The sequence below is a fragment of the Sarcophilus harrisii genome, chromosome 1 (assembly GCF_902635505.1).
Source record: "Sarcophilus harrisii chromosome 1, mSarHar1.11, whole genome shotgun sequence".
NCBI classification, from domain to species: Eukaryota; Metazoa; Chordata; class Mammalia; order Dasyuromorphia; family Dasyuridae; genus Sarcophilus; species Sarcophilus harrisii.
The window spans coordinates 107,306,772-107,331,096 of record NC_045426.1 but is presented as its reverse complement, the minus strand read 5'-3'; positions in this window follow the sequence as shown (position 1 = coordinate 107,331,096).

Sequence of the window (24,325 nt, the reverse complement as noted above, 5' to 3'; positions counted from 1 at the left end):
AGCTACAATGACAGAGTTAATGTGATTATAGCTCATTATACATGGGAGAGAAAGAAAGGGTGTTCAGAAGACAATTCAGATGATGAGGTTATTTAAAGAGATTACCAGAGAACAGGATGTAAAGTGAAACATGGCAAGTGGCACTTGCCAGAAATAGTTATCTGGAGAGTGAGTCCATAAGGTGGTAAGAAAATTGCCAACATCATAGAAGAGATAATCAGAGAATGAGAAATGAATTGAAAAATGAAACTAAAGAAAAGGAAAATAACTAAAGCTTCTGAATGAAATTATGAAATTGTCACTATCTTGGTAAGGCTATAAAAATAAGTAAATAGGTTTATCTCTGTACATTACCTGCCATTATAGAAACTTGGGCAAGTTGAGCATGTGCCTTTCTAGGAAAGGAGCAACTACATTGGAAAAAGTGTTAGATTTGGAATTTTTAAAAACTCCTAGGTTCAAAACCTGACATTTAACACATGTATGATGACATATATCACTTAGCCTCTTTGAAATCTCATTTGTCCCATAGGTAGGATGGGGATAGTATGACTTACCTCATAGAATGGTGAGGATCAAATTAGGTAAATGTATCCTCACTTATTATCAAGCACCCTTTTGTAGAATGGTTAATTTTACCAGTATTTTTAAAGTGTCTTTGATTGTGCTGAGCCTAGTTCTAATACTGCCAGGAATCCTTGCTCCTTAAAAATCAGAATTCCAAGGAATAAGGATCTTAAATTCTGCAGAAGTCATAGAGTTTAGAGGCCAAAAAGGCCCTAAGAGATCTTCTCATTTCTGGTCCAACTCTCTCATTTTCTGGATGTGGAGAATTAAGTCCAGAGAGATTAAGCACTTGCCCAAAGTCATTCTTTTAATGAAAAAGTCAGACCCAGAACCAGATGTCCTGACTCCCAGGACAGGACTTTTTTCCACAACACTGAACTGGTGTTAAAGGACACACACATGAAGTTAGGAGAAGAGTTGAAATTGCTAGTTCTCTTACTTTTTTAGCTCCTGCATGGCTACTGACTCTCTGGATGCCTTTCCCATGGACTGCCACCATTAGAAGCAGCATGATCCAGTGAACCAAACAGAGAGTAGACAAGAACTCTAAATTTTAATCTCTGCTTGGTTACAATCTCACAGTGTGACCCTGAACAAATTACTTAACCTCAGCTGTGGGTATAGGCTTCCCTACATCTGTAGGAGACTAGTAATGCTGACTTTCAAAAACTGAGATGAGTACACACCAATTGATGAAAATGAGGTGGTAAAATACTATAAATTCCTTGCCTTATAATGAGCAAAAGATTAAAAGGGGATTGCCTAGAGCAGCAATTCACAGTTTTTTGTTTTGTTTTGTTTTTTATCTTGGTCTCTGATGAAATCCTCTTGAAGGAAAGAATAATAATGATGGAACAACACAACAAAGGAAAACTGTCTACTTTATTTGCTGTATCTGTCATGAAAAAAGTAGGTATTGCACCAAAGCATAGAACTATTTCTGATTGGTTGGAATAAATCATGTGATTAAAATTTGCCTTTTTAATCAATCAACAATAAGCATTTATTGAGTAGATTCTAAGCAAAGGCACAGAGGGGAACAGACAATTTTATTTGTGAGAAACAGCAAGAAGTCTAGTTTAGCTGGATAATTATTTAGTCTCAATTATTAAACATTTCCAATAAAATAGGATGCATAAGAAAGAGAGGAAGTATGTCATAGTGGACTTGAAATCAGGAAGAAATGGGTGTAAATTCTGGCTCTTGCACACATTACTTATTTGATCCTGGACAAATTACACCAGAGTCTCAGTTCCCTCATCTGTAAATTTGAGTGGGTAAGATTGTTTGAGGTCTCTTCCATCTCTAAATCCTATAAAGGTGAATATTTTCAGTAAAAAATCTGAATTCTACAAAAATTTGTATTAAAGTAAGGGGTTCCTTTGCTTCAAAGAGCTGAACAACTGCTACTTTGTAGTAAATTTTTCATTCACAATCCATCAACAAACATTTATTAAACACTTAATATATGTCTGATACTTTCTTAGATACCGGAGACAAGGTCAAAAAAGAAATGGTCTCAGCATTTATTTTGTTGGAGAAGACAATCCACACACACACATACATACTTATATGTATATGTAGCTTATATACTTTGACCCTGTCTCTCAGAGCCAGGCTAGTTTAATTTACCCTTCTAAGGTATGTTGAGGGGTTGGGCTTTTTTATTTTTATTTATTTTTTTACTTCTCTAGTTAAGTCAGCTCCAACTTCTACTAGCTATATTCAAGAGCTTACAATGTAATAGGGGAAGATAGCAGCAAAAGGAAGTTAAAAAAGGAGGAAGAGGTGTCAGCCAGAATATACTTGGTGAAAGGATATAATATTCTTGGATCGGTAAAGCTGATGGGAAATGAAGTTAGTTGGAAAAATCTAAGTCTTCCATAAAGGGAGGGTTTGAGAAGAGTTTATTGCTCCACCCATCCCACTCTCTGGTCCTAGGGAAAAGGCAACTGAGGATGATAAGGCAATATTGAATACCAAAGTTGAATGAAGAGGATAAGTTTTCAAGTGATGAGCATATCCTGGAGGAAGCTTGAACATGAGTCGCTGATGTAAAATGAAAAGTATTCCTCTCTCATTGTTAGAAGCCCATTACTACTGCCCTAGATCCATTTAACCACTTAACTGGCAATGAGGCTTTTTGTTTTTGTTTTCTTTGTTTAATTTTTTTTTAAAAAAAGAATATTTATTTCAATAGTATAGCAAGAACAAAGTATAGAACATTTTCCCCAATACTTTGGGGACATCTTGTTCCCTATATCACTTCAGTCTCTGGAAATAGATTCTGCTTAGCTCAGTTCCTGCAAAATGTTGACCCCCACCAAATTCATGTCCAAAGGTGACTTCGAATCTTTGTCTCAGTCACTGCTAAACCACTGTCTTGAAGGTTACTTCCAAAGGTCATACATTGTTCCTCACAAGAATGATGCTGAACTGGCTGCAAAGCTGGACTCTAGAACATCAGGATGTCTACAGAGATTTTACTCAACTCATAGCTCAAGGATGTTGGTGCTATATTAACTGCAAACAGAAACTCTGGAATGCTGGAATATTACAAATGTGACAGGAGTCACTCCCTCAAGATCATGGAGGCAAAAAGAAGAAATTAAGTTTGCAGGCCTTCTTGAATGGCTCTGTAGTCAATAAGCCTCCTCTTCATCACATGGTTAAACAACCAGCATCAATTATAAAATGCCTACAAATTCTTTCCAAACACTTCCATTCCATGTTATCTTCCTATTTTAATCGTTATTCTTGATAACTATGTGCTGTGCTAAATTTATTCTACTGTCTGATGTAATGTTTTCTTGGGGTCAGTTTTCTTGGGGTCTCAGGAGCAGCCTTCGTTTCAGTTCAGAGTAATCACCACATGAACATCCAGGTGTTAAAAGTCCAAATCCTTTATTGTCTCCTTGCCTGGGGCCTGGGCCAGCTTTCTTGAGGTCCTCCTGAATGTGTCTTGGTTTCTGTGGGGGAGTCAGGAGGACCACCACCACTTCTCTGTCTTCCCTAGTTCTGGTTCTGGCTGAGTTTGTCTGAGCTTATATGCTCTCTTATCATAAGTGTGAATCTTGTAGAACTATATTAAGTAAGACATGTACTGAGCTACCATTGTCTTTATTAATTCTACTGACTTAACACCTTGTTTCAAGTTCAGAGTTCTGGCCCATAACAGTCTGAAGACATACAAATATTCTCAGTGTCCTCCAAACTTGGCCACCTTGCAGCAGAGTATCATGGCTACACCCTTCTTATAGCTCTGTGCAAATATGGTAAAGGAATAAGTTGGGACGTTTCTAAAAATTTATCATAATATAATGTTTTAGGGTTCACCAAGGGCTTTTTTCATAACAATCCAGATAATGCAAATATTACTTCTTCTATTTTACAGATGAGGAAACTGAGGTTCAGATTAAATAACTTGCTTAATACCCATCTATTGCTCATTCTATCACATTCTACTGCCTTCTCACAACAGCTGGGGAAGCAGCCTAGTATGTATTTTTTTTATTTCTGGCTCAGAGGGATAAGTTTCTGCTCTATGCTATTGGGTTATGCCCAGAAATATTTCTTGAAGAAGGAACAGAGTGTTACTTATGATGTCACCATGGAAAGGAAGTTAAAAATAAAGCAAAATGAGAAATATTATGGGTTGTTAACATACATATATATTGAGTATTAAAGAACAAATGAAAAAATTACTAAGTAATGGTAAAGTATCAAGCTCTTTGTCAGAAACTGAGAGAAAATACAAGAGTGGAGATAACCCCTTTTCTCAAGAAGTTTATATTTTAAAGGGGGAGATAACAGGGGATTGGTGGCCAAAGAGGAGTATTTAGGGCTAAAAATTACAAGATGGTGAATGAAGCCACTGGGGAGTAAATTGAAATATCCTTTTTAGTAGCAATGGTGATGTTGATTTTATTTGATCTACAGAAAAAGAAAGTAACATAAGGATGAGGGAACAGAAAGTGCATTAGATTTTTTCATACTAAAAATGACTCTTACCTCCTAAGTCTTCTTCCTCTCATTGGCTGATTCCTTGCAATACCTCTCGTTTTAGGAAGATGTTCAGACAAGGCATTTTGTCATTATCATCCAGGCTGCACTCCTGACTCTCTAGACAATCTTTTCCATGCTCTTGCATGGAACTTCCATTCTCCTCTGCTGGATTTGTAGATTCTTTTTTTATCCTTAATAATCGGTCTTCTCCCATTAAAATATTCTCCCCAAAATAAAAAAAAATTGCATTTGATTTCTCAGAACTTTAGCATTGTGCCCAACACATAGTGCTTAATAAAAATTCCTTGAATTGATTTGATTTAATTCACAGTCAAATAACCTTAAATTTGAATGGGATCTCAGAGGCTACCTTGTCCAATCCATGCTGTATAAGAATCTCCTCTATAAAACATGTGACAAGTCATCATTCAGCCTCCACTTCAAAATCACCCATAAAGGGGAATCCACTATTTTTGAGGCAGCTAAATGGCATATTGGATAATGTGCTGGGCTTATAGTCAGGAAGACTCAAGTTCAAAATCAGGACCAGATACTAATTAATTATGTGATTCTAATTAATTATATGATAAGTCACTTAAGTTCTGTTTACCTCATTTTTCTAAACTATCAAATGGATTATTATAACACCAACATCACTGAGTTGTTATGAGATGTTTTATAAATTTCTTAACCCAGTGCCTGGTACATAGTAGGTGCTATATAAAAGCTTATTCCCTTTCCCTCATCCTGTGGCCATTCCTTTATTGAATGATTTTCATTATTTGGTAGTTTCTGTTGTTGTTTGTTTATATTTAGACAAATCTGCTTTCTTATTATTTCTCTGACTATTGCTATTAGTTTAATCCCCTGGTATTTTCTCTAATTTAATTTATCCTGCCAACTTCTGCCCAAAAAAGATATTAGTGGTAATGTATTATCTACAAGGAGTACTAGGTCTGAAAAACATTCTGTGAAAGCTAAAAGCACAGAGTAGTACAGAATTCTCAGAGTTCTGGAACCCCTTGCTAATCTAGATTGAGTTGGGAATGTCTTAGAAAATCAGTTAGAGTTGCAGCTGAGATTGAAGAATAAAGTCAGGAACCTGACTAATCTCTCCCCCAAATTGCTCCAAATTCCTTTAAATAATGACTCTAAACAAATTTTAGCATTTGCAAAAATCCAAAAAGATGAAGTAGAACATTTTCTAGGCAAAGGCAACTGAGAAGCTCAGCAGAAAAGTCTGTGGCAACAGGGAGGGAGTCCAGTGTGCAGTCTCAGGGTAGGGTGTGTGTAACAAAGCTCCAGTTCCAGACCCAGATCCAGCCCAGCCTGGGCTGACCTCTGAATCAGCAGTAGTACTGGTGACTTCTGGACCTCTTAGTCATGGGACATCAGGGAGCACTCAGAAGATCAATGGAGAAGGTCTATGGCAACAGAAGGAGTGTGGTGTATGTCCCAGCACAACCTGGATCACTGGAGTCCTAGCCTCCCTCCCTGCCCCAGTACAATAGATCTTATAGCTATAGTGGAGTGAGGATACAACTAACAGCTCCAGGGCAGAAAAGGGTGTGTGTGGTCAGTTTCCTAGAAGGATTTCTGAAAATACATACACAAAACCTTTGAAGCTTGGGACAGTACATGCTCCATCTTGGAAACAGAACTCACATTTAACAAAAAGTTAAAAGTAGAGTAATAGCCTAGGAAAATGAGCAGAAAACAACAAAAAAAGTTTCTAACCATTGAAAGTTATTATCATGACAAGGAAGACCAAAACACACTCTCAGAAGATGATAACAAAGTCAAAGCTTCAACATTCAAAGCCTCTAAGAAAAATAAGAATTGGCAGTAGGCCATGGAAGAGTTCAAAAAAGATTTTGAAAGTCAAGTAAGAGAGAGAGGAAAAATTGAGGAAATAATTGAGAGAGGTGCAAAAGGAAATACAAAAAGCTAATGAGGAAAAGAATGCCTTAAAAAGCAGAATTGGCCAGTTGGGAAAGAGGATACAAAAGCTTACTGAAGAATTTAATTTCCTAAAAAATAGAATTGGGCAAATGAAAGCTAATGACTTTATAAGAAATCAAGATACAATAAAACAAAACAAAAAAAAAAGTGAAATATCTCAATGGGAAAACAGCTGATCTGAAAAATAGATCCAGGAGATATAATTTAAAAATAATTGTTAATCTATCTGAAAGTCATGATAGAAAAAAAGAGCCTGGACATCATCTTTCAAAAAATTACCAAGGAAAACATCCTGATATTCTAGAACCAGGGAGTAAAATAGAAATTTTAAGAGCCCCCCTCTCTCCTTCTGAAACAGATCTTAAAATGAAAACTCTCGAGAATATTAGAGCCAAATTCTGGAACTCCCAGGTAAAGGAGAAAACATTGCAAGCATTCAGAAAGAAACAATTCAAGTATAGTGGAGTCAGAAAAACACAAGATTTAGCAGCTTCTACATTATTTTTGAAGAGCAGTGGAGCTAAGATTGTAACCAAGAATCACCTACCCAGCAAAACTGAGTATAATCCTTCAGAAAAAAGGTGGTCATTCAATGAAACAGAAGATTTTCAAGTATTCATGATGAAAAGACCAGAGCTGAGTAGAAAATTTGATTATCAAACACAGGACTCTGGAGAAGCATAAGGAGGTAAACAGGAAAGTGATACCTTAGGGGACTTAATAAAGTTTATCTGTTTATATTCCTACTTGAGAGGATGATACTTCTAACTCATTAGAGTGCTCTCATTATTATGGTAGTTAGAAGGAGTGTATATATACAGAGACAGAGATAAAGACAGAGTGAGAGAGACAGAGAGAGAGAGAAACAGAGACAGACAGAGATAAAGACAGAGTGAGAGAGACAGAAGCAGGGACAGAGAGTCAGAGATAAAGACAGACAGAGTGAAAGAAAAAGAGAGAGAGAAACAAAGATAGAGAATTGCAGTGCTTTATTAGAAAACCAGTCTTTATTTGAAGGTATATAACAAAAAATAAGGCAGCAAGAGACCTGCCTGCAGTCAGTTCACATACTGGGGGATCCTATTCAAGTCACTAAATCTCTCCATAAACACAAACTATTTAAACCTAAAAATTGCAAAGTTCCTCACCTGAAGCTCCCTATAGTTTTGAAATAGCTAATCCAGTCAAAATAAAGAGTCCTCCCTTGAAGTAATCTACAATCTAATCTAAAGAGGCAAGACATATGGGACCAGAGAAAGATTAAAGGGCAATGAAAAAAGCTTTAGATTTGAAAGACTGCTCTCATAGTCATTAGCAATGTGAAGCTCCTTTGTGACCTCCTTTGTGAAGCAGGAATCACATTTGAACTGTCTATGTCAAAGGATTGTTGAGAGGATCAACCAAGTTAGCAAGAAATTCTTTGTAACTTAAGAAGGGTCCTCATACATATATAAATTCATAATTATTACTATGACTATCAACAAAGTGCAAAGTACCATAATTATACAACTGTGTGCAGGGGAAAAGATGGGTCAAGGTTTTTTTGTGTTTTTTCCCCCCCCTGAAAGTCCATTTCCTCTCCCAGTGAAGCTAGTCTCCAAGAATCTGGAGACAATTGCTAGTGGATCCAGCAACCGAGGTCTAAAATAACTGAATTGTTCTGAAGAATTGTGCAGAGCGGACATTTTCTATATTCTTTTGCAGACTGGTGCTTTGGGAGAAAAACCAAATATCTGAAAGTACACACAAATATGTATAAAGCAAAAAACTTTATAGATTTTCTGCTCTTAGAAATTGCATTTCACATCTGGATTTCATTAATTTTAATGAAATAATTAATTTATTTATATATACTCATTGATTGATCAAAATCATCCAATCACATATATCATATAATTTTGGAATTGGGGAATACTTGAAAAAGTCAACCAACAATGAAAGATCATTATCTTCTTTTTTTCCCCTCAGTTGAATACTGTGAGAATGGAGTAGTGGCAGACATCATAATGACAGATGATAGGCACTACTGACAAAAGATCCAACTTGACACAAAATGCCTTACTAATGGAAATCTCAATTGATGAGTATATCTCACTTGAAGGTATCGAGCCAAAGATGGGGAGCTATCCTCTTCTTTCATTTCACAGGTTTAATATGGTCCTAGCCAATAAGCCCAGTGCTTTTAAGCATCCACAGAGTGCCATTGATGTTCTTCCCAATGTGTTAGAGGCTTGGAAGCCCGACTTTAAGAGCATAGTAAAATAGTAAAATCTGTAACTGATTCTAGTCTGCTAAATTCATGCTAAAAAGTGAAACATTAAATTACCTAAATTCCTAATATAATTCCTAAAGATCACATCATTCAAAAAATCTACACCAAAATATCTTTATATATTTGACCATCAACAGAACACAAGGTGACATGAAAAATGCTACCAAGTATTGCCTCTCACATATACATGCAGAGAATCTCCTCTAGCTTTTTTCTTTTTGTTTCCTTTAAACACCTATTATAGAATTGAGGAGAAATGAGAGATCAATCAATATATAAGGATGATTTAAAATTTATTATTAATCATGCTTTATGATATTTTAGTTTATTTTGTTACATATTTACCCATTACATTTTAATCTGACTGGGACCACAAATGACTCATGGGAATGTCTGACATTGAGGCCAGCTTTGGAGTCAAATAGGCCTTATTTCTCAAGTCTATTAACCATAAGGCTATGGGGAAGGGAGCAATGTGTAAGGCATTTCAAGCTTGAATATCACAAGTAACTCTGTAAGGTTATAAGTTACAGTTGAGTTGTAAGGGGATCTAGTTTAGTAGTGAGTTACCAAACTAGGCCTTCCATGGACTTCTAGACAGGAAAAGGATAGGGGAAATAAAGATTGATTAAGTGACAGTTTCCTCAATTTTCTTTTTATTCTCAACTAGATCTTCTATTCTATTTTTAAAAAATACTACCATGAAGCATTATGAAGCTCTGAGCTCAAATTATACCTCTCCTACTTGCTACCTCTATGGCCTTAGCCATTACTTCTATAGGACTTTTTCCTCAACATTAAAATTAAAACTTTGAACTAGCTGATATTCAAAGACTCTTCAAGAATTTGATTCCTTTTTTAAAATTTTTAATAGCTTTTTATTTACAAGTTATATGCATGGGTAATTTTACAGCATTGATAATTGCCAATCTTTTGTTCCAATTTTTCCCCTCCTTCCCCCCACTCCCTCCCCTAGATGGCGGGATGACCAATACATGTTAAATATATTAAATTATAAATTAAATACAAAATAAGTATACATGTCCAAACCATTATTTTGCTCAGACTCTGAAATATTATACAATTAGCCTGTGAAGGAAATCAAAAAATGCAGGCGGGCAAAAATATAGGGATTAGGAATTCAATGTAATGGTTCTTAGTCATCGCCCAGAGTTCTTTCACTGGGTGTAGCTGGTTCAGTTTATTACTGCTCTATTGGAACTGATTTGGTTCATCTCATTGCTGAAGATGGCCAGGTCCATTAGAATTGATCATCATATAGTATTGTTGTTGAAGTATATAATGATCTCCTGGCCCTGCTCGTTTCACTCAGCATCAGTTCATGTAAGTCTATCCAGGCCTTTCTGAAATCATCCTGTTGGTCATTTCTTACAGAACAATAATATTGCTTAATATTCATATACCACAATTTAAAGAATTTGATTCTATTAAATGTCCCTCAAAGCTCATTGCTATCACTCATGATCTGGACAGTAGACAATTATAAAACTGCTTATATGATTTTGGTTCATCCTAGCCTTGCTTCAGATCTCCTGAAGGAACTTGAAGGAAGTGGGAATATACAAATTGGAGAAGGAGAATTTTGGGGGGAAGGGTGCTGACAGCTTTTTTTAGGTTTTTGAAGATTTGGCACATGCAAAGCAATAATAGAAATTCTGGTCCCAGATAAAAATGAAGACTACAAAATATAGCCTGAGTCAAGAATTCAGAAGATGTAGTCAATTCAACTTTTTAAGATATATTCTATTGTTAGCAAGAGACATAAATGGCAGCAGTTAGGCCTCCAGACATGTAGCCCTGGATTGGGTGAGATGGGGGACAATGGGCAGTAGAAGCAGAAATCATTCCTAGTTGGAAATCTAGGGACACCTCAAAAATATTGCTGGGAAGGTTACTAAGGGAGGAACCAGGAGGAATTTGACTGGGGTCTAGATACCAGAGGGAAAAATGAGCCATCTGATAGCTTCTTATTTTAACTAATTCTCATTAACTAGGTGCTCAGCTCCATCATTTCTACCTGCTGAGGGAGTATAGGTGTTATCAGCCCCCACTGGTTTAGTTCCCTATGATAAGGCTTCATCTTAGTTACAATTCTATTATTGCTGAACAGGGATAATTCTTGCTGGTTTTGGCCCCAAAGGAAAAGTGTAGGAACTCCGGACATTCTTACAGAGGGACAAATTTAGGCTTAATGTGAAGAAATCTTCCTAATGACTCAAGATGATCCAAAAGAGAATGAGCTCTCCCAGGAGGCACTTTCCTTGTACTGAAGGTATATAAGGGCAAGCTTCTCTACTTTACCCCTTCTCAGGGATATTAAGAAGTGATATCCTTCTAATTTGTCTTCAAGCTTCAAGTCTTTCTGCCCAGCAGTCCATTTCTCAGCCTCTAAACTTATTGTCCTAAAGCACAAGTCTGATATCATCCCTCTGCTCAGTAACTTCCAGTGGTTCCCTGTTACCTCAAGAATCAATAGAAAATCATCTCTTTGGCTTTCAAAGCCATCCACAATGAAAAGAGCCATTCTCATCCAGAGAGAGAACTATGGAGACTGAATGTGGATCAAAGTACAATATTTTCACCATTTTCTGTAGCTGCTTTTTTTCTTTCTCGTGTTCTTCCCCTTTTAATCTGATTTTTCTTGCACAGCATGACGAATATGGAAATATGTTTAGAAGAATTGCACATGTTTAACCTATATCAGATTGTTTCCTGTCTAGGGGAGGGGGAAGAGAAAGGGAGAAAAATTTGGAACATAAGGTTTTACAAAGGTGAATTCTGAAAAATATTTTTGCATGTATTTGGAAAAATAAAAATCTATTAAAAAAAAAGAAAGAAAGGAAAAAGACACAATTTAGCTTCTTCCTTTTAGTCTTCTTATATTTATTCCCTTTCACTCTCTCTGCTATTTAGAAACTCTGGTTTATTTGTTGTTCCTCATACTCAACAGTCTGTGACTTTTCACTAGTTTTCCTGGAATGTTCTTCCTTCTTCCTTGTCTCTGCCCACTCTTGACTTCCCCACTTTCTTCAAAACTCAGCTTAAATCCCTCTGCAAGAAGTGGCCTTTTCTCTCTTCTGCTAGTCTCTTTTCTCAGTAGTTACTATTTGCAGTGTACATATCTTGTAAGTGCATTGTTGTTTGTGTGCCACTTCCTTCATTAGAGTGTCAGCTTTTGGGACCAGGAACCATGTTTTTACCTTTCTTTGAATTCTCATGTTCAGCATGGTATCTGACACATAGTAGGCACTTAATAAATAGTTGTTGACTAATTCTTACTGAGTGTTAGGTTGAACTAAATGATCGCCTGTGAGCCTTCCAGCTATCAAGATTTTTGTGATTCTTTGATGAGTGAGTTGAGGAAAGAAATGTTAAGTTCACAGTTGGGAGTTTAGAGGTGAGTCTGCTCTTTGGTCTTGGGGTTTCCTCAGCCTGATTGTCAAGAGTGACAAAGAAAGAGCCAGGCTAGCCTGAGACATCCAACAAGCAGAGAAATCTGTCAAAACACACAGTTCGGGCATTGGAGGGATCATGGCAACATTGCCTGTTTGTTTGGAGCATGTTTAATTATTTTTAAACATATGCAACCTGTAGTTCAGTGAACATGTCAGGGATAATGGAGAAAGCAAGGCAAATGAGAAAGGGATGGCCCTGTTGATGTTGCCAGTCTCTGAAGCTGGCTGATGGAGGGAGCAGTCAGTTCCTTCCAGAGTAAGCTCCCTGTCTGTCATCTAATGAAATACAGTAAGGCGATTAATGTCATTCGCTCAAGGCCTACAGACAATAGAGCAAACAGATATCCAGGCTTTATCATTTTGGGAGAGTAGCTTTCAGCTTCTGCCCACTGGCCCTGCAAAGGTCATTCCCCTACAGAGTAGCTGACTGAGAGTTTGTGCTGAGGTTTTATGAATGTCGAGTCTAAAGATCCTGGCATTTTCCATGCATATATCCCCTAATTAGAAGCTGTCTAAATTTCCTCTGCTTTCCCCATTCTGGAGTATGACCCACCTGAGATTTTTAGAAAGAAAAAAAAAACTCATTAAGTAGCACACTTAACATTTTTGTGGTTTTGTCCTGCCTAGTGGCTTGTGGCCAAACTCTGGGTAACATTCGGGTACACCTGGTTTTTTGAAAGTATGCTCTTTTTTCATGGAACTGCAGGGAGCCACCATTAATATCATAAACATGAAGTTACAGTTGAAACATTTAGCCACATCTTTTCTTAGATTCTCTTCTGAAAAATAGAGGTTAAGGGAAAAATGGAAAGGGCTGATGACTTTCTTTTGCAGGTCAAAGCCAAAGAGTTGCTCCTTTCATTAGGATCTGTTCTTAACAGGAATCCTAGATAATCAATTCATTTAGCAAGCCCAATCACTGAGACTTAATCAGAAAATTAATGGGAAATTTTCTTGGTTCTGAATCATGCAGTGTCTTCTACTGAAAGTACAGTTGTTATTTTGGATAAGATGCCTTAAACCCCCATCCCCACCCTGGGTCTCAGTTCCCTTATCTGTAATATGAAGGGGTTGAACTAGATGACCTTTGTAGATGGGCTTTGCCCATCTCTACACTTTTCTCTGATCCTTTCAATAAGATTTCATTGGGCATATTCACACTCTCCAGAGGGAGATGCTTCCAAAAGTCCTAAACAAAGACTCTTCAAAACTCAGTTTAAATCTTTCTGCAAGAAGTCTTACCTTTCCCTCATCTTCTAGTCTCATCCCTAAATGATTACTATCCATTTATTGTCTATAACATGTGTGTATGTTGTTGTTTGCATGTTTCATCCTCAATGAGAATCTCAGGTCTTTGAGGCCACGTTTTTACCTTTCTTTGCATCCTCATGTTCACGATCAGAGATCTTCCTTGATCAATAATCTTATATCACATTTTTTTCTTGTAAATGTAAACTGTGACTTGCACATGGCCCCCAATTGTAGACAGATGTGCCTAGAATGTTCCTCCTCACCTCTGCCAACCTGCTTTCCCGTATTCCTTCAACATTTGGTTCAAATCCTACTTTCTGCAAGAAGCTTTTTCCAATCCCCCGGCTTTCCATTCTATACTGCTCTCTCTTTAAGGTTATCTTCTGCTTACATATATCTTATAAGTACTTAACTGTTGGCAATGTCCTCTTCATTAGAATGTGGATTTTATGAAGACAGGAACTGTGTCTGTCCTTTTTAATTCTTTTTTTATATCCCTAGTGATACTATGCCTAACACAGTAAGCCTTAATAAATGCTTATTGACTAATTCTCCATAAATAAATTTGATCTAACTGTTTTGTAGTTTTACCTTAAAATACAGATTTTTAAAACAATTAATTGGTTATATTTCACCATTGTTATCAATTTTAAAATCCCTATGGCCCACATACATACAGATTTCTCATGCCATGTCCCACTAAAAGGAAGAAGAAAAAAAAAAACAATTTGGGTATTCAGTGACAAAAACATCAAGGTCATCTCCTACATGCTTGGCCATTGCCAAGTGTCTTAACTTTTTTCCTGTTACTGGACTTCAGTGACATAGGAAGAGAGAGCTAGACTGACGTCTATGTACAATTCTGCCTCACTTAAAGTCAATTCACTTGAAAGTCAAGATTTCAGCAAATAATGTCATTGGTCCTCTTTAAAAACAAAGAACTAACAATAAGAAACAGTTTAGGATTTGGAGAGGAGCCCTGTAGTAACTAGAGAAAGCTAAAGTCTTGAAGGAAAATCATTTATGATATAGAATAGACTGGCAATTAAACTAACCTGGTAATTTAGAAGAACCAAAAACTCTATCTCTAAATTCCTGGACCATCTTCCCTTTCTCCTGTGTAATCTTTCCTTGCTGATAACAAATTAAGATGACAAAAAAACACACACACACACACACACACAAAAAAAAAAAAAAAACCATTCCTGAGCAATATTAATTAACAAAATCTAACATTTATATAATGATTTAAGGCTTTTTACAAATACCATCTTACAATAACCCTGGAAGATAGGTACTATTATTGTTGCCATTTTACAGAGGGATAAACTAAAATAAGCCCAGGTTAAATGATTGTGCAATGTAGTATTAGAGGCTAGATGCAAGATTTGAATTCAACTTTTTGATATCAGATTCAGTATTATCTAACTGCTTCAAGCAACTAGTTCCCAGTTATGTAAACAGTAGAATGCCACAAGAAGAATCAAATATGGTTACGTGAAGTGAATTGATTTCATATATACTTCTCTCCTATAGAATGTACACTCCTTGGAAACAGGATCTATTTCATTTATATTTTTGTATCACCAAGGTCTAGTATAAAGGAGGCACTTAATAATTGCTGTTGATTGATTGTTAAACAATCATAACAAAATCATTATAATTTATTATTTATAATATATTATATATAATAATCTAACATATAAATTATTATAAATTATTCAAAAAATTTGGGATAGTAAGAGAAGTTGAGAAATATTGAAGAGAGATTAAGATAAAAAGGCAGAAAATTCAAAGAGAAAGTTTAAAAGAGTAAAAAAAAAATAAAACTCCAGAATGAAATGATATGACTACCATATGCCAAAGGCTATGTCCCTAAAGAGGCAAACATCCAGACAAAAACTGAAAAATTGAATCAATTGTCTGGCTAGCTAGCATCTTATAAATAATAACCAGAGAGACATGAGGGAAGAATCGACAAAATATGGAAAAACCCAAAGTAATTAAACAATTGAATCTTGAAAAGAAAGGATAAGGAGAAAATATCTTTGAGGAAATTAAATGAAAAATGCAAAGTATGACAACATCCTACCAATACCAACTAAAGGAAAGATCAGATTGAAGTGATAGCAGTCAAGAATTTACCTTAATCCCTTCCATGAATGATGGAACTTTAGCCTTAGATAATTTTGCCATACACTTTGAAACTCATGGATAAAAAGTCTTTTGTGAATATAAATCCTAACATAAAGGGAAAAGAATGGCAGAGTAAATGGAGGAAATGATAAATATGCTACTTTTCACAACTTGCAATCTAACTGCTTTATAATCATAAAGATCATGGAGCTAGAAAGGGCCTTAGAGGATGGTAAATCCAATGGCCTTTTACAGATGAGGGGACTGAAGCTTAGGAAGGGAATATTAGAGATAAGATTTGAACCCAGGTAATCAAAATAAGTTTGGTATCATTGAGGGAGAGAGATTGTTATCAATTTTTTTTAGCTTTAACCTCATTGTTTAGTGTTGATTACTTTCTCTCCCTTCTCTGGGACAAGAATGTGAAACTATATTGGCATGGAAGACAGAGTTTAAGGCATGATATGATAGGAAGATCAAATTTAAGTCATTTTTCCTTATCATGTATAACTTCCAGTCATAGTTGTTCAGTCATTTTTCAGTTGAGTCCAACTCTTCATGATCCAATTTGGGGTTTTTTTGGCAGAGATACTGATGTGGTTTGCTATATTAATTTCTAGCTCATTTTCCAGGAGAGGAAACTGAGGCAAAATAAAAATGTTAAGTGGCTTGCCCAGAGTCACACAGCTAGCTCAAGATCATATTTGAACTTAGGAAGAGGAGTATTCCTGATTTCTTGCCCAGCACTCTATCCACTGCACCACCTAACTGCCCACAATTTTCAGAGTTCATATACATTTTGCCCAAAGGATCCTAGGACTTAGAGTTTTAGAATTGGAAGATATTATTTCAAGTTCCTCATTTTACACCCAAACATTTTACCCATGAATTGAAACCCAGAGAAGCTAAGCAGTTTGTCCAAGGTCAAATAGAATAGGAGTTCAAACTCAGAGCCTTATGAAATTTCATCATATAGGAAAAAAAAAAAAACAAAATTTGAAAGTCTTAGTTGTGGGGGAAAAGGAGAGAAGAAGGAAAATAGGGGCCTGCATTGTTAGCCTTTTTTTTCCTTCTTCAACATATTCCCCTTAAGAAAACTAATGATGCCTCTGGACCTCTTCAGAGAATGCTTTGAAAGAAATGCCAAATTTCAATTAGAGTTTAATGAACACCTAGGTTGCCCAACAAATGGAGCACCAAACCTGGAGTAAGGAAGATAAAAGTTCAAATCCAGCCTTGCACACTAACTAGTCATTTAACCAATGTCTAGGTCAGTTTCTTCAACTGTAAAATGTGGATAAAAATATAATTTAACTCTTAAAGTTGTTAAAAAAGATCAAATAAAATGATTATTTGTAAGATGCTATATAAATTTTGAAGTGCTATATAAATGCCACCTATTATGATTAAATAGATATGGTTTGTGGTTAAGAGTTTTTCTTTTAACACATCCAAGTTCTTGAAAATAGAATGGGATTGTATTATATTGATGCAGGGAAAAAGAGAATTGACCCCATCAATTCAACTAAAGCAGCAAATAAAATTAGGATACTCCCAAATATTTGGAGGTATTTGTTGACCTACTTGTTTGTTTTTATAAACTCACCAAGGTTTTTTCTTCTGCCAGACTAAATCTAACTTTTTGTTAGATGATAAAATAGACTTCCCAGCAGCAGGATACAAAAATGATATTTTTATCTCTAGTGTTTAGGAATACAATAAGGATGAAGCTGGAATTTATATAAGTTTAGAAACGTAAAAAATGCACTAGAAAAATTGGAAATGACCTATATGCCAGCAACTAGAATAAATTATATTATATAAATGTAATAGAATATTATAGTGCCATAAACTTTGAAGCCATAAATGAAAATGTGGAAAAAACATACAGAAAATGATTCAAAGAAAGATCAGCAAACTAAACTAGAATTATACACATTAAATACAACTGAAAGAGAGCAAAAGAGACAAAGACAGACAGAAATGTGTGTGTGTGTGTGTGTGTATGTGTGAATAAAGAGACAGACAGACAGACAGACAGAGACAAGAAAAGGCAGAGGGGGGGAAGGGAGAGAGAGAGAGAAAGAGAGAAAGAGAGAGAGAGAGAAGGAGAAGAAGGAGGAGGAGGAGGAGGAGGGAGGGAGGAAGGGACAAAGTAAGAGAAGGAGAGAGAGAGGAGGGAGGGAGGAAAGGAGAGAGAGAGAAGGAGAGAGGAAGGAAGGAAGGAAGGGAGGGAGGGAGGAGGAGGAGGAGGAGGAAGAGGAGGAGGAGGAGGAGGAGGAGGAAGAGAAGGAGAAAAATTGAAAGGAAGAGGAAATAAGGTAGAGGTAAATTTTCATACCTATCAGGAAGGGGACAAAGATTAAATCTATGTTTTTTTTTTCTTCTATTGGTTCATTCATTTTGTTTTACCCCACTAGGTGTTTCATGTAAGAGTTTGCTCTTGATTATATTACATATGTTCATTTATTTGTTTTAGTTGATTTTTAATAAGTTTGTGGTCATTTTAAAGGGGCCTCAAACTATTTAAAGTATATGTGTATGTATCTCTATGTCTATCTGGGTGACCTCTTGGATAGACTTTTAAAATGTTTGTTCTGGCACTCTCTCCCAAAGCCACACTGACTATAACACCCCTTGGAGTTCCATGGTATAATCCTGACTGGCTGTGTTCCTTCACTTTTAGGGGCCAGAAAAGAGTCTCCATTTTCCTTTAACCACTTAGCATCCGGTATTTTTTGTAAAAGTTTATTTACTTCCAAGTATAGTGAGAACAAATGCACTAACATTTCCCTCAGAGCCATCAGGGAATGTTCCCCCCTACATCAACTCAAGTCTCTAAGGGAATAGACTCAAAACTAATAGTTTCTAAGTAAGTAGCATTAGTCCTACCAAGTTCACACCCAAAAATTCTTTGTTGTCCTAAAGGTCACTGGAACTTGCTCCTCCAGATGTAGATGCTATGCTGGCTGCAAAACCCAGCCTGGAATCCAAAATCCAGATTCTTGTGACCCAAGATACTCACTGAAGTTGGAGAATCCATTCCCTTTATTTAGAATGGGAAAAAATGACCAAAAACCAAGGTCTCAAACCTGTTTCTTATGAGCCATGTAAACTTAAATTAGGGGAAGATCCTAAGATCTTCTCCATTATCATGTGATCTGTTAAGAATTCTTTGAGTCACTCAGCTTTCTCAGATGTGCATAAAGCCAAATTACTGTTAAAAGTGACATGAGTCTTTTTCTATTCTTTGCTTTTCTTCTTCTTCTTCTTTTTTTTTTTAATGCTGACAATTCTGGCTACACAGCCAGTGGAAAAAAAAGGCCCCTCCCAACTTGTGATTAGTCAACAGGAATCATTCATAGGATATCCACACAAGCTCCAAGAAAGTCTGACCAAGGAACTTTGCTTGTGTGTCCTATCCCAGAACTGAATTCTCTATTGTATTCCGTGTGGATATCAATTGAAATAGGTGATGGGAATATATACTTTCAGACCACATTACACATTCATTAAGTGAAAAAGAAATCATCTGGTTGGAAATGGTCTCACTCTGTAAATGAAGTATTTTCTTTTCCCCTCAGAAAATATCTTAGAACCAAAAATTTCACCCTTGATCATTATGTTCCGGGACTTTTTATTGTTTGTTTAAATTAAGAACAGAAAAAGTCAGTATTAGTGTCGGTGTTCTGATCTATTTTCAGTATTGATAAATAAATCCTGTTATATTAATTTCATTTGTTTTCAAAATCAGTTATGCTTCTGCTGTTCCCAGAGATTTTGATTCTTTAGAAATGCTATCAGATCACAACAGCATAGATATAGAACAAAATTTAGAGATCATCTAGTCTGCTTCCTTTCATCTTGCAGATGGGGAAATCAAACTCCGAGATGTTTAGTCACCTTCCCAAAGTCACACAGGCAAGAAGTAACAGAGCCAATATCAGAACCCAAACCTTCTGTCGTCCAATCCAGCCCTTTTTCCCAGTGCTCCATAATTCTTCTAGTGCCAATGTGTGAATCACACAAGCCTGTTTTTTGGAGGAAAAAACACTTCTTACAAACTGTATAGTATTAGGACCATCATCCTATTCCTCCTCCTCCTCATCATGCCACAATTTAATGTTTTACAGACTGCATTATTACTGTTTGCCCCTCTGGCAATCTGTCTTGAGATAAAACTGGATGACCACAAAACATTGCTGCATATTTGGAAATGATCCTACTCAGTAACTCATACTGATGCCGCAGGCCCGCACTCTTATGTATTCAGCTCATGTGTCCATATGTGTATGATTACCTTCATGCGTGCAAAACACATGCACCCAGCCCCAAGGAAGAATGGCCATCCTTTCTTAAGAAATAGACTTGGTGGGTGGCATTTTATAAAGTAGCTTACATTAATGCAAGTCACTCAATAGAAATGGATTTCTCATTTTTTGATACTACAGTTGCAATATTTGGCACAAGATGGTTTGGGTTCATCCCAAAGGAAAGTCACTTTTTTAAAAAAAATCTAGCTTTGTCAAGGACTGAATAAGGTGACTTGAGTGTCTCTTTGCCAGCTTAGACTGATAGTTGTTCCCATCTTGTAAATCAAAGATATGGCAAGCTTGTTTGGAAGCTAACAAGAGGAGGGGATGTGTAAAATTAAACTGCATTTAGAAAGACCGGCATTGACTAGTGGAGACCCTGCACAATTAAATAAATATCATTCATCCATCCCCTTCACTAAGCAAGCAATGCAGAGGAAAAATCATTTTCCAATTAGTCAGCAGGTTTCAGCATCATTACCTTTGATATCAGATTTGCTACCATTCAAAAAGGCATCAGGAGACAGGGCAGGAAGAGTTAAGCATCTTTCCTGGCATCTGAGGTCCGGGAGGAGGTGAAATTAGATTAGCCCCATGCAAACGGGGAGGGTTTACATGACCAGAGAGGCTCTACCTGTCTCCAGGCTTAACAATGAACAACGCTTTCAGCATATGGCATTACAATGGATTAGTGATCAAGTCCGATTAATCCTAATATAGCCTCTTTTGAACTTCCCTGCCTTGTTAGGTGAAAAAAAAATCGTCTGTCCCCAATGTGTCAGGTGAAACTCTCATTTGAGGTAAGCCTACCATGTGGAGATGGGCCCCCATCTGGTGGTTTCCTTTTGTGAGGCTCATCCAGAAGGTGTTTTAATGAGGCTTTGATAGCAGGCACCACCTGCCACTAATCTTCCCCTCTAAAAAGGTATAATTGAGGGTTGGTTTTACAGTATGGCTCCCATCCTAACCTTGGGAATTCATCAAGAAATGCAAATCTGGGTGGGATGGTGTAATCACTGAAATGCCATTTTTGGCTTTTGGTTTGAGACCGAAGTGGTTAGAGAAATTTGCGGTTGGCTAATTACAACCAGCTATATGGTAGCTTCCCCTTTTCAGTTAGATTAATATGTGTGTCATCTCAGAATTAAAGATCCAAGTTGATGGTGACCATATGTCTTCATTCAATTCCTTGCACATGCAAGGAGTGGCAAAGGCGGCTGGCTGGTGGCTCCCAGAATTGAGAGGTTCCATTGGCACAGCTAAGATCAAAATTGTTTAGATTACTGCATGTTCAACTTCTTATTAGATGCTGCAGTTCCATACTGTTATTTATTTCAATTAGGCATGAGCTACATATGAAATGGGTTGAACTTGACCTTTTTAAAAGACAGGAAAATAGGAGTTCCTTTTTCTTCTTTTTACTTTAAAAAACCAGCTTTGGTTTCAATGCTATTACTACTGATTAGCTAATTTTGCTCTTACTTTGTTTGCTTAGGACTTTCTGGACAGTAAAAAAAAGCTCTTTTAAGTTACCCACATTTTTATGTATCATATGATCTTTTTTCCTTTTCCTCTCAACACCGGACTCAGAGTCTAGCAGAAAAATCTTTCCTTCTCTGGTGTTTCTTTAGAAAGCTTAGCTGAGGACATCTCAACTATATAAATGTCAGACAGATAATAGGTATTAAGAAAATAAAAAATGGGCATAACTAAACTTTCATATACTAGCCTAATCAAAGCAGAAAGACATCCTAAGGAAGGGACAAGAGAGGGCACGTGTCAGACAAGTCAAATCACTGCCACTACCTTCTCAAGGACCACATCATGTCAGATTCCTCTGGCAATATCTCAGAACTATGATCCCGAGACATCTGTAAATAGCAGCGACCCTCCAATGACTGACCTTGCTTCTAGCTTGGCCCCCATAGCCATCAGTCAGGGGAACAATCCCAGTAAGAAGGAGCCAATCATCCCCACTAGATGCCAATCAGCTTCTATCCACAGGATAGAAGAAAGCCAGCCTAGCTGAAGCAGCAAAGAATACTCTGGGAGAGATACCAAGTGGCATGTGTCAAGCAAATCAAACCACTGTTATCATCTTGACCTCCCCTGAGGCACTGAGACAGACTAGAACCTACAATCCAAGGGCCACTGGATAGCAGTGCTATCATACTACAAGCACTACTTCTTGCTCACCTCACCAGATATCTAGTTATTTAGCTCTTATGAAGATGTAACCTGGAGGGTTCTGTAAGTGTTCTAGTCCCTGTATCTTTGGTAGCATGGCTACTTAAGACTCTGTAAAAAGTTCTTCCCTTCAAAGTCTATGACACTATCAAATCATTCAATATCAAAAATAGAGGTAATTACGTGAAAAAACTTGCTTTAGCCCTGTAGTATAAAGAACACAGGACCCTTTCATCCGACTTGCTGCTGAAATCTTGTGTATGTAATGTTTCCTCCCATTACAATGTGACCTCCTGGAGAACAGGGACTAATAAATATCAGAAGGCTTAATTTCCTATTTGTATGCTCAGTGCTTAGCACAGAGCTTTGCACATAGTAATCTCTTAATAAATATTTTCATTCATTCATTATTGAAGACATGAGTTTCAGTTCAATAATAAGAGATGATTGAAAACAGTGGAAAGAAAGCTTGATTTGAGGTTTACAGGATCTAGATTCAAATTCCATTCCTTCCACTTACAAACTCATTTGAGTTACAGCAAAATATTTAGTCTCTGTTTGGGTATCTGTTTCTTTATTTGTAAAATGTGAGAGCACAACTAGATAACTTCTAAAGTCTCTTTCACATATAATGAAATCCCACCCCACATTTAAGATGTACCCTCCAGAATTTCTTAAGTAATGTAAAGATTATATTTTTTATGTAATGTGACTTCTCAGAGAAGACAATAACCTGATGAGAACTCATCAATAACTTTGTAATAAAGATTATGTGACGTACAGCTATTATGGACTTGGCTTGTTTTAACAATAAGGTGGTTCAATGCAATTCCATTAGATTTGTAATAGAAAGTGCCATCTGCATGCAGAGAGAGAATTATGGAGTCTGAATGTGGATCAGACCTTAGTATTTCCACCTTTATTTGTGATGTTGTTTGTTTTCTTGTAGTTTTTTTTTTCCTTTTGATCTGATTTTTTTTTTTTTTGCTCAACATTACAAATATGGGGATATGTTTAGAAGAATTATACATATTTAACCTATATTGGTTTGCTTGCTATCTTAAGGAAGGGGGAAAGGGGAACAGAGAGAAAAATTTGGAACACAAAGTTTTGTGAAGATAAATATTGAAAACTATCTTTGCATATATTTGGAAAAATAAAATGCCATTAAAATAAATTTGTGATGGTTAAGAGAATTACAGAGGATACAGAGAGATTAATTTACACACAAACAACTAAAAATGTCAGGTAGAAATTGGATCTTTTATTCCTGATTCTGTCCACTATTCATGATGCATCTCTGCTTTTTTTGGTTGGATATATGTAGTGCAAAGAGAAATCATCCACCAGAGAACATTTATTAAAGTTTTATTATGTGCCAAACTTTGTGCAAAATGATGGAATTACAGACACCAAAATAAAAGTTTCACAATAGACACTCCAAAAATTATTTGCATTTTTACTTTGAAGGGCAGTTTGGGAACTTATGAAGTATAATAATAAAGCAATGAGACGGAATTGAAATCCCTGTTTAACAATAACTCATATTTATATAGTATTGTAAAGTTTTCAAAATGTTGCTCCTAATCCCAACTCTGTGAGAATTTGTAGTTCTACTATTATTATCCCTACTTTTCAGATGAAGAAAATGGAGGGTCATCTCTAAGGATGATCTGGGTTTAAAAAAAAAAAAGTACTTTCTAAGTATGTGCCTGACCAAGTCATTTAACTACTCCATGTTTCAGTTTCTTAATCTGTACAACTCAGGTGTTGCACTCAATGACCTCTAAGTTTCCTTCTATGTTTAAATTTATCATTTTATGATCCTCTGATCCTATAATTTAGCCAGGGGAAAAACAAATATCAAGGTTAGAATTCAAACTCAGGTCTCCCTTGTCCAAATACCTTACAATCTGCTTTATGGCTTTTGAAAATCAGATCCATTCCTTTATAGTCATATTTTTTTACAAGGCAATCATGCTCTCATTCACTTTGTATCAGCCCCAACTTTCTCCCAGCTCAGTTTTAATAATGCAAGTATATTAGGAGGGAAAAGTTAAAGATTCCTCCTTTTTTTTTTTCCTGACAATATATTTACAGAAAATAAATTTCCAACTTGGTCTAATAATTCTGACATCAATTTTTAACACATTTTT